Raw genomic sequence first — 7,756 nt, 5'->3', positions numbered from 1 at the left:
ATCAATATTTCTGCAAAAAAGGTTTGTAGTAGTTAAATTCAGACAAATTAATGTAGATGTTGAAGTCAAATTAATCAAAGCTCTATAGGGGCTAGGATAAAATCATTATGTTGGAAAACATTGGTGATTTTGCAAAGTCTAGCTTTAATGCATTATTATATGTACATAATTTAATAATGTAGCAGCAATAAGTGGGTGAACAGTGACACCTACTGTTACACATAAACAACAGCTTTGAAAAGCAAAACACAAAACCCCAAAAAATCCAGTAATTCAGTGATCAGGGTTATGGTTTGGTTAGGTGAGGTCTTCACCGGGCCTCATCTACCTGACTTCACATTCTATTATGAGTCAAATATGCCTGAAAAATCAGATATTCTGTCTGCCCTGCTAAAAAACAAAAAGCATAGACCAGCACCAAAACAGGCAGGAAACACGAAACAGCACTAAAACACAACGTATGCTGGTCTTACTGGTGTGACACCGGTCACCAGCAAGACCAGCATATGTTGTGTTTTGGTGCTGGTCTATGCTGTTTTTTTCAGCAGGGTGTACACAGTGACACCACGGGACTGAAATAGGATTTCGCTTGAACAATTTCAAAGCGCACACACGGCCCTACATACACATCTCGCCCTCCCTGACTGTAGAAGCATAAAGGAATTATTGTTGTTATAATTAAATGTCTTCTTCTAATAACAACCTCTCTCTCTGTATGCCTTTTCCTGAGCAAAACAGCAATTGACAATCACAGACTGAGAAGCAGATCTTACCTCTTGCGACGAAATCAGTGCCGTACAAGGTAGTTTTTGGCGGTTACCTCTTTTTATACTTTGCATTTTTGGCGGACCTAGGTGAGCTGCAAAGGCCCGCCCAACTATGCTTCCGATTGGCTGAATTGGTTAGCCAACGTCAGGGTCAAAGCCAATCAGAGGCGGGGGCGGAAAACGCGGTGGTCCCCGTCCTCAGTCCCGGAAGTCTGCTGAGCTGCTTGCGATTGTTCAGTGATACTTTGGGCGTGTAGGCCGAAATGCCAGCAGATGGCGTTATGTGCACTGAGGCAGGGGCTACACACGCTCTTAGAAATAAAAGCCATTTAGTGTGATTGCTGAGAAGTTTGTAAACGTATTACACACTGAATAAAGTGTGACTTGCTAAGCAGTCAACCACGAGATAATACACCATAATAATACAAATATTCATAATACTATATTTTATTTGGATACTGCTCTCTCACATATTCCAAACAATTAAAAAGGTATGCATGTACAAACACACATAGGTATTTTGCACAGGGATCTTAACATAAATATTATGCAAATATTGTATACATGCAGACATATATATTACAGCTAACAGTTCGTTCTGCTTCAGAAATACCTTTGTGTCCAACACAGCTCCAACAATCTGACCTAAGAGGAAAGCAAGTCAGGGAAAAAACTAAAGCTGGAAATATGGATGTGCTAAGGAGAAAGGATAATAGTAGGAATTAATTACATATCCCATTTACTACTGGAGAACTGAAGAGGGCATTAGCCAAAACAGGAAGGAGTGCACCGGGAAAGATAGATGATGTAATGATTAGACACCTGAGTGAAAGAGGTTTAAGTAAGTTGCTAGCATTGTTGAATAAAGTGTGGAAGGAGAGACGAGTCCCTGTAAATTGGAAGGAAGCAATTATAATCCCAATCAGAGAGCCTGGGAAAGATTCCACTGTCCAAGATGAAACAACAAAGATCCAGGAGTACATCAGGAATATGGCCCCCAAAGCTGAAGTGCTAAGGGAATACCTCAGGCAGCAGAAACCCAATAATGATATATTACCGGCAGATATAGAAGAAATGGCTGATATCAAGAAATCCTACCACTAATCATGGCAGCACGAGAACAGACACTGAGTACAAGATCAATAGAGGCTGGGGTCTACCACAGCAGACAGGACCCCAGGTGCAGGCTGTGCAAAGACACTTGAGACAGTGTAGGCAGGAACAGCGTACTTGGAACGTCAAAACCAAGTGACTGCATAGTGTACAGAATCATCTGTACTGATTATTATGGGCTGGAAGTCCCAAGGTCAGAGTGGAAGGCACAACCTAAGGTGGCTGAGAATGACCGAGCTAAGATCCCATGGAACTTCCAGATCCAGACAGACAAATGGTGATGGCTAACCAACTGGACATCGTGGTGGTCAACAAACAACAGAAGAAGGCAAGTGGTGGTAGATGTAGCAATCCCAAGCAACAGCAACATCAAGAAGAAGGAACATGAGAAACTTGAAAAATACCAAGGGCTGAAAGAGGAGCAACAAACAATGTGGAGAGTAAAGGCAACAATTGTGCCAGTGGGAATAGGAGCATTAGGGTGAGTGGCTCCAGCAGATTCCAGGTACAACATATGAGGTCTCTGTCCAGAAGAACGCAGTCCCAGGAACAGCTAAGACATTGTGCAGAACTCTCATATATATATATATATATATATATATATATATATATATATATATATATATATATATGTTCTATTTAATTTAAGTCTGTTATGTAATTATCTTTCTCCTCTTTATATCTCCCATCTTGTTTTATTTAATATTTGGTTTGCAATTCTATTTCAATGCTGCTGTACTTGTACAATGCATGTGACAAATAAATCTTTGAATCTTGAATCTTGATCTTAAAGTCATACTCCCATAACATTTTTCTTAAAGAATTTTCCACATGATCAACATTGCAGTTTAGTTATATATATATTTTTTTTTTAAAACGTTTGCTTGATCAGATCTTTGTTATTATTATAGTCATATAATGTGTAAAATAGTGTTTGTCTGCAACTATTTATGTGTGTTGACAGCTAGCCTGCTTATTGTACATCCTACACTGCTGTTTGTTGTATTCGACCATTTATTCGTCAGTCATGAGGCAACGTCAAGTTCCTCGGTTACTGATTGGCTGGGGGGCGGGAGAACAACAACAGAGAGTGGCGCAAGAGTGTGTGGAGCAGTTCGTCCCCCCGGTTCACCGTCTCTCCACCCGTTTACAGGAACGTTACTGATGTAAATGCGCTATGGTAAGAGTCATATTGAAGACACGAAGGACACTGTATTGTAGTCATTGCTATTTTAAATGAAATGCAGTGCGTTCAGATTGTCAAAGCGTGGTGTGCGTTTTCGGCAAAGCTAACAAACAAGCTAACGTTACCGCCGCTATTCAGGACTCCAGCAGCGTTCGCGCTCACATTCAGCTATCACCCCACTGAAGCCATTAGCTCCTACAACGGGCGAGGGGAAACCAGATAGCGCACTGGGTGATTAGTCAGTGGCATGCTTTGATGTTAACAAGGTTATAAACATGAGAAAATGAAACAGCTAAGTAGCGCTAGCTTCGGTAGGTAATCAGGGCACGTCATGCACGTTAGCTGTGGACTGAGTCTCCTACATACAGTATTGTGTTCAGTGGCTGATGTGATGTAAGTGGGTCATATACAGTAAGCCGTTTGTTAGTGAGTAGCCTTATTACATGTTATTTTGTGTATTAATAATTCATTTAGTTTCTGGGCAGTTGTAGATGCGTTGTTTGTTACTGTGTTATTGTTGGCTGTAATCCCGCCGTAGCAGCGAGTTAGCCATGTTTAAAACATAAGACACGTAGAGACACAGAGAACTGATACTCATCGGAGACTGTGTTTCTGTTCGATTTGCATAAAATCATTTGGCACCTGCATGGACAGTGTCATCATTGCGCAAGTGTAACATGGCAGATACTGTTTATTTCACAGATGTGCGTGTTTCTTTGCGTATCCCTATCAAATAATGAGCAGTACTCACGTGACGAGGACTGTTTTCCCTCCGATGGTGATCGATGATCCTGAATCCGCAATCAGCATTGACATACCCGGTGCTTGCTATTGTAATCACATTGATATGCGACGGGAAGCATCCGTAGCACTAAACTTTTCTCACATCAGTTTCCCCGCACCAAATGTCTGAACCGTTGCTGTATCTGTGGTCACAATGTTGGAGTCTAATACTATCATAATGTCATTACACACAGAGATGTCTTTGTGTCAGTTTATCACTCTGTCTGCCTCTGCACAGAATGCCCATCGACCCAGCCATTGAGAAAGATCACCAACTGCAAGAGCGGACACCAGAGAGCCCACTGTCTTCATCAAGAGACATCAAGTGCTGGCAGGAGTAAGTGTCAGTTTCTGTAAGAATATAGTTTAACAGTTTTTCCATCTGTGTTGGTTGCAAAATATCTGTGATTCTAAGGTGCATCATTGTTTACAGCAAATCTCGAGGAGCCACACGAGAGCAAAGCTGTAGGAGATAAAGATTTTGAATATGTCCTCGCTACATCTGATAGATATTACCTGTGAGGGGCAGAGCATCTCCTGGAGGTTCAACGCACACGGTAATGTACAGTGCCTTGCAAAAGTATTCACCCCCCTAGAACTTTCCCACATTTTGTCACGTTTTAGCCACAAATGTAAATGTATTTTATTGGGATTTTATGTGACAGACCAGACCACCACAAAGTGTTGCATAAGTGTGAAGTGGAAGGAAAATGATACATGGTTTTCATTTTTTTTCTACAAATAAAAAACATAAAAGTGTGGTGTGCAAAAGTATTCACCCCCCTGAGTCAATACTTTGTAGAACCACCTTTTGCTGCAATGACAGCTGCAAGTCTTTCGGGGTAAGTCTCTACCAGCGATACACATATAGAGACTGAAATATTTGCCCATTCTTCCTTCGCCCCAGTCTCAAGTCTTTTGCAGACTCCTAACAGGTTTTCTTCCAAGATTGTCCTGTATTAGGCTCCATCCATCTTCCCATCAACTCGGACTGGCTTCCCTGTCCCTGTTGAAGAAAAGCATCCCCACAGCATGATGCTGCCACCACCATGTTTCACAGTGGGTATGGTGTGTTCAGGGTGATGTGCAGTGTTAGTTTTCTGCCACACATAGTGTTTTGCATTTAGGCCTAAAACTTCAATTTTGGTCTCATCTGACCAGAGCACCTTCCTCCACATGTTTGTTGTGCCCCCCACATGGCTTGTGGCAAACTGCATGGCTTTGTTTCAACAATGGCTCTCTTCTTGCCACTCTTCCATAAAGGCCTGATTTGTGGAGTACATGACTAATAGTTGTCCTGTGGACAGATTCTCCCACCTGAGCTGTGGATCTCTGCAGCTCTTCCAGAGTTACCATGGGCCACTTTGCTGCTTCTCTGATCAGTGCTGTCCTTGCCCTGCCTGTCAGTTTAGGTGGACGGCCATTATCTTGGTAGGTTTGCAGTTGTGCCATACTCTTTTCCATTTTCAGGTGATGGATTGAGCAGTGCTCTGTGAGATTTTCAAAGCTTGGGATATTTTTTCATATCCTAACCATGCTTTAAACTTCTCCACAACTTTATCCCTGACATGTTTGGTGTGTTCCTTGGGCTTCATGATGCTGTTTGTTCACTAACGTTCTCTAGCAAACCTCTGAGGCCTTCACAGAACAGCTGTAAATTTACACTGAGATTAGATAACACACAGGTGAACTCCATTTACTAATTAGGTGACTTCTGAAGGCAACTGGTTGCACTGGATTTTATTTAAGGGTATCAGAGTAAAGGGGGGTGAATACTTTTGCACACCACATTTTCTGTTTTTTATTTAGAGAAAAAAAAAATTAAAACCATGTATCATTTTCCTTCCACTTCATAATTATGCACCACTTTGTGTTGGTCTATCACATAAAATCCCAATAAAATACATATAGATTTGTGCTTAAAACATGACAAAATGTGGAAAAGTTCAAGGGGGGTGAATACTTTTGCAAGGCACTGTATATAGTACCATACCACCACGCCTAAATTGCCAGCCACAGGGCAATGCCCTGTACTTCATATTTGTGTCATTATTTTTCAGCGGTAATTTTGTCACTCACTCTGTCGCTAATACTTGTTGCATGTGCATTGAATGCTGAAATGTGTTCATCTAACAACTATAGGCTTTTACTTTGAAGGTGGAATTGTCAAATCCAGCCTGTTACACTACACTGGTTGCACATGTACGTATGGTACATGTGTTTTGGAGACTGATTTTGCTATATAGTTTTTTTTCCCTCTACAGGTTTTGCCGTGGAGTGTCTGTTCAGGGCCAAGTTGAGTGTGACCACAAGACTTAAACACTGCTGTTAACGGTTTGTTTGTTCACCACAGGGTGGCTGTGGGTAACTGTGACGTCACCACTTTGGTGTGAGCGCCATCCTTGGGCCACGCTAGTTCAGTTCATCCTTCAGTCCGTGAGGAGGAACCCAAGAGAGACATGGAAAAATTGTGCATCTGACTTGGTGGAAATAAAAACATACAGTATTTTGGAAGATTTTTCACTGCGTGTGAGATCGTTGCTTACTTTCTTGTTATACCAAAGAACATTATACAAAAGAAGACGACAGTTCAGACTTATTTGGAATGAAATACAGTCTAATCAATATTTTTGTTATTTGTGTTACTTTTGAAATGAAATGGTATCCTTAAATCCAACTACATTAGGTGCTCAGTAAACTTTGAAGTTGAGTGGACACTGGTGACTGTTGGCCCTGTGTTTCCAGTGTAATTTTGTGTGAAAGCAGTGATTAACAATTATGCCCCTTGATTATTATTTTATTGCATTACTGTATTGTAACATTTAAATCAATTCTGATCACTCTGACTAATGTCTATTGTGTAGCTGTGTCAATGTGTTACACATATTATCATGTATTTTATTTTAAATCTTTTATTTTTGTGAACATTCTCAAAACCTATGTGTAATATAATCCATGTATGTTCATATTTTTGTAAAACCAGTGTTAAATCGAATTAAGTATTTTTATGGTTCCGTGTCACCTGTTGCAGCGGGGGGACTTTAATTAATGGTACACAACAATGTAATAGTGACGTAGCTCTACCTGCCCGGCAAAAAGTTGGGATGCTTTTGCGCTGGAGACAGAGAGCGCCTGACAGCCTGTGTGTGTCTGTACTGACTGTGTCCCTCGCCACTGCTATAGGTGAAGTTAATGTGCAGATCCTGATTCCTCCGCCGACCGCAAAGGGTAAGCCGGGAAAGGGGCGCCCGGTGCCACCGCGGTAGCCAGGCATAAGGACGTTGTCAAACGACACATCAAGACGACACATAGTAACGATGCATAGCAACGACGTTGTCAAACGACACATAGTAACGACGCATAGCAACGACACATAGTAACGACGCATAGCAACGACGTTGTCAAACGACACGCAGTAACGACGCATAACAACGACGTTGTCAAACGACACATCAAGACGACACATAGTAACGACATAGCAACGACACGCAGTAACGACGCATAGCAACGACGTTGTCAAACGACCCATCAAGACCACGCATAGCAATGACACGCAGTAACGACGCATAGCAACGACGTTGTCAAACGACACATCAAGACGACACGTAGTAACGACACGTAGTAACGACGTAAAGACACTGTCAAACAACACTTAGTATAATACACAGCAAGACAACACAACATAACACATCATAATGACACTGTCAAACAACCCATCATAACAACACTTTGTCAAATGACACAGCATGACGACACGATGTAATGACAAAGTCAAATGACACAAGGACAGTTCAGCGTTTAATAGACATAGACAGTGCGCGTGTCGACATTTTTTTGGCACAAATGGAACCCCATAAATAAGTATCTTCAAGTCAGTATAACAAAGATTATGGAGTTGCAGTCACTG

At 41.5% G+C, this 7,756-nt stretch overlaps 1 long non-coding RNA gene across 2 annotated transcripts; it reads left to right on the top strand.

Moving 5' to 3' along the window:
• The first annotated feature begins 3,000 nt into the window (after positions 1-3,000).
• On the top strand, positions 3,001-6,348 carry LOC144461799 (uncharacterized). Of its 2 annotated transcripts, XR_013490427.1 has the most exons (4): positions 3,001-3,060; positions 4,088-4,186; positions 4,283-4,406; positions 6,203-6,348. It is a non-coding gene; the product is annotated as an uncharacterized LOC144461799 (long non-coding RNA). The 2 variants fall into 2 exon arrangements; XR_013490426.1 differs by lacking the exon at positions 6,203-6,348 and having other exon boundaries at positions 4,283-4,553.
• The last annotated feature ends 1,408 nt before the right edge of the window (positions 6,349-7,756 follow it).

This window comes from Epinephelus lanceolatus, chromosome 23 (genome assembly GCF_041903045.1).
Source record: "Epinephelus lanceolatus isolate andai-2023 chromosome 23, ASM4190304v1, whole genome shotgun sequence".
Taxonomy (NCBI): domain Eukaryota; kingdom Metazoa; phylum Chordata; class Actinopteri; order Perciformes; family Serranidae; genus Epinephelus; species Epinephelus lanceolatus.
Note: the sequence above shows the minus strand (reverse complement) of the source record. Positions and strands in the feature narration are given on the sequence as shown.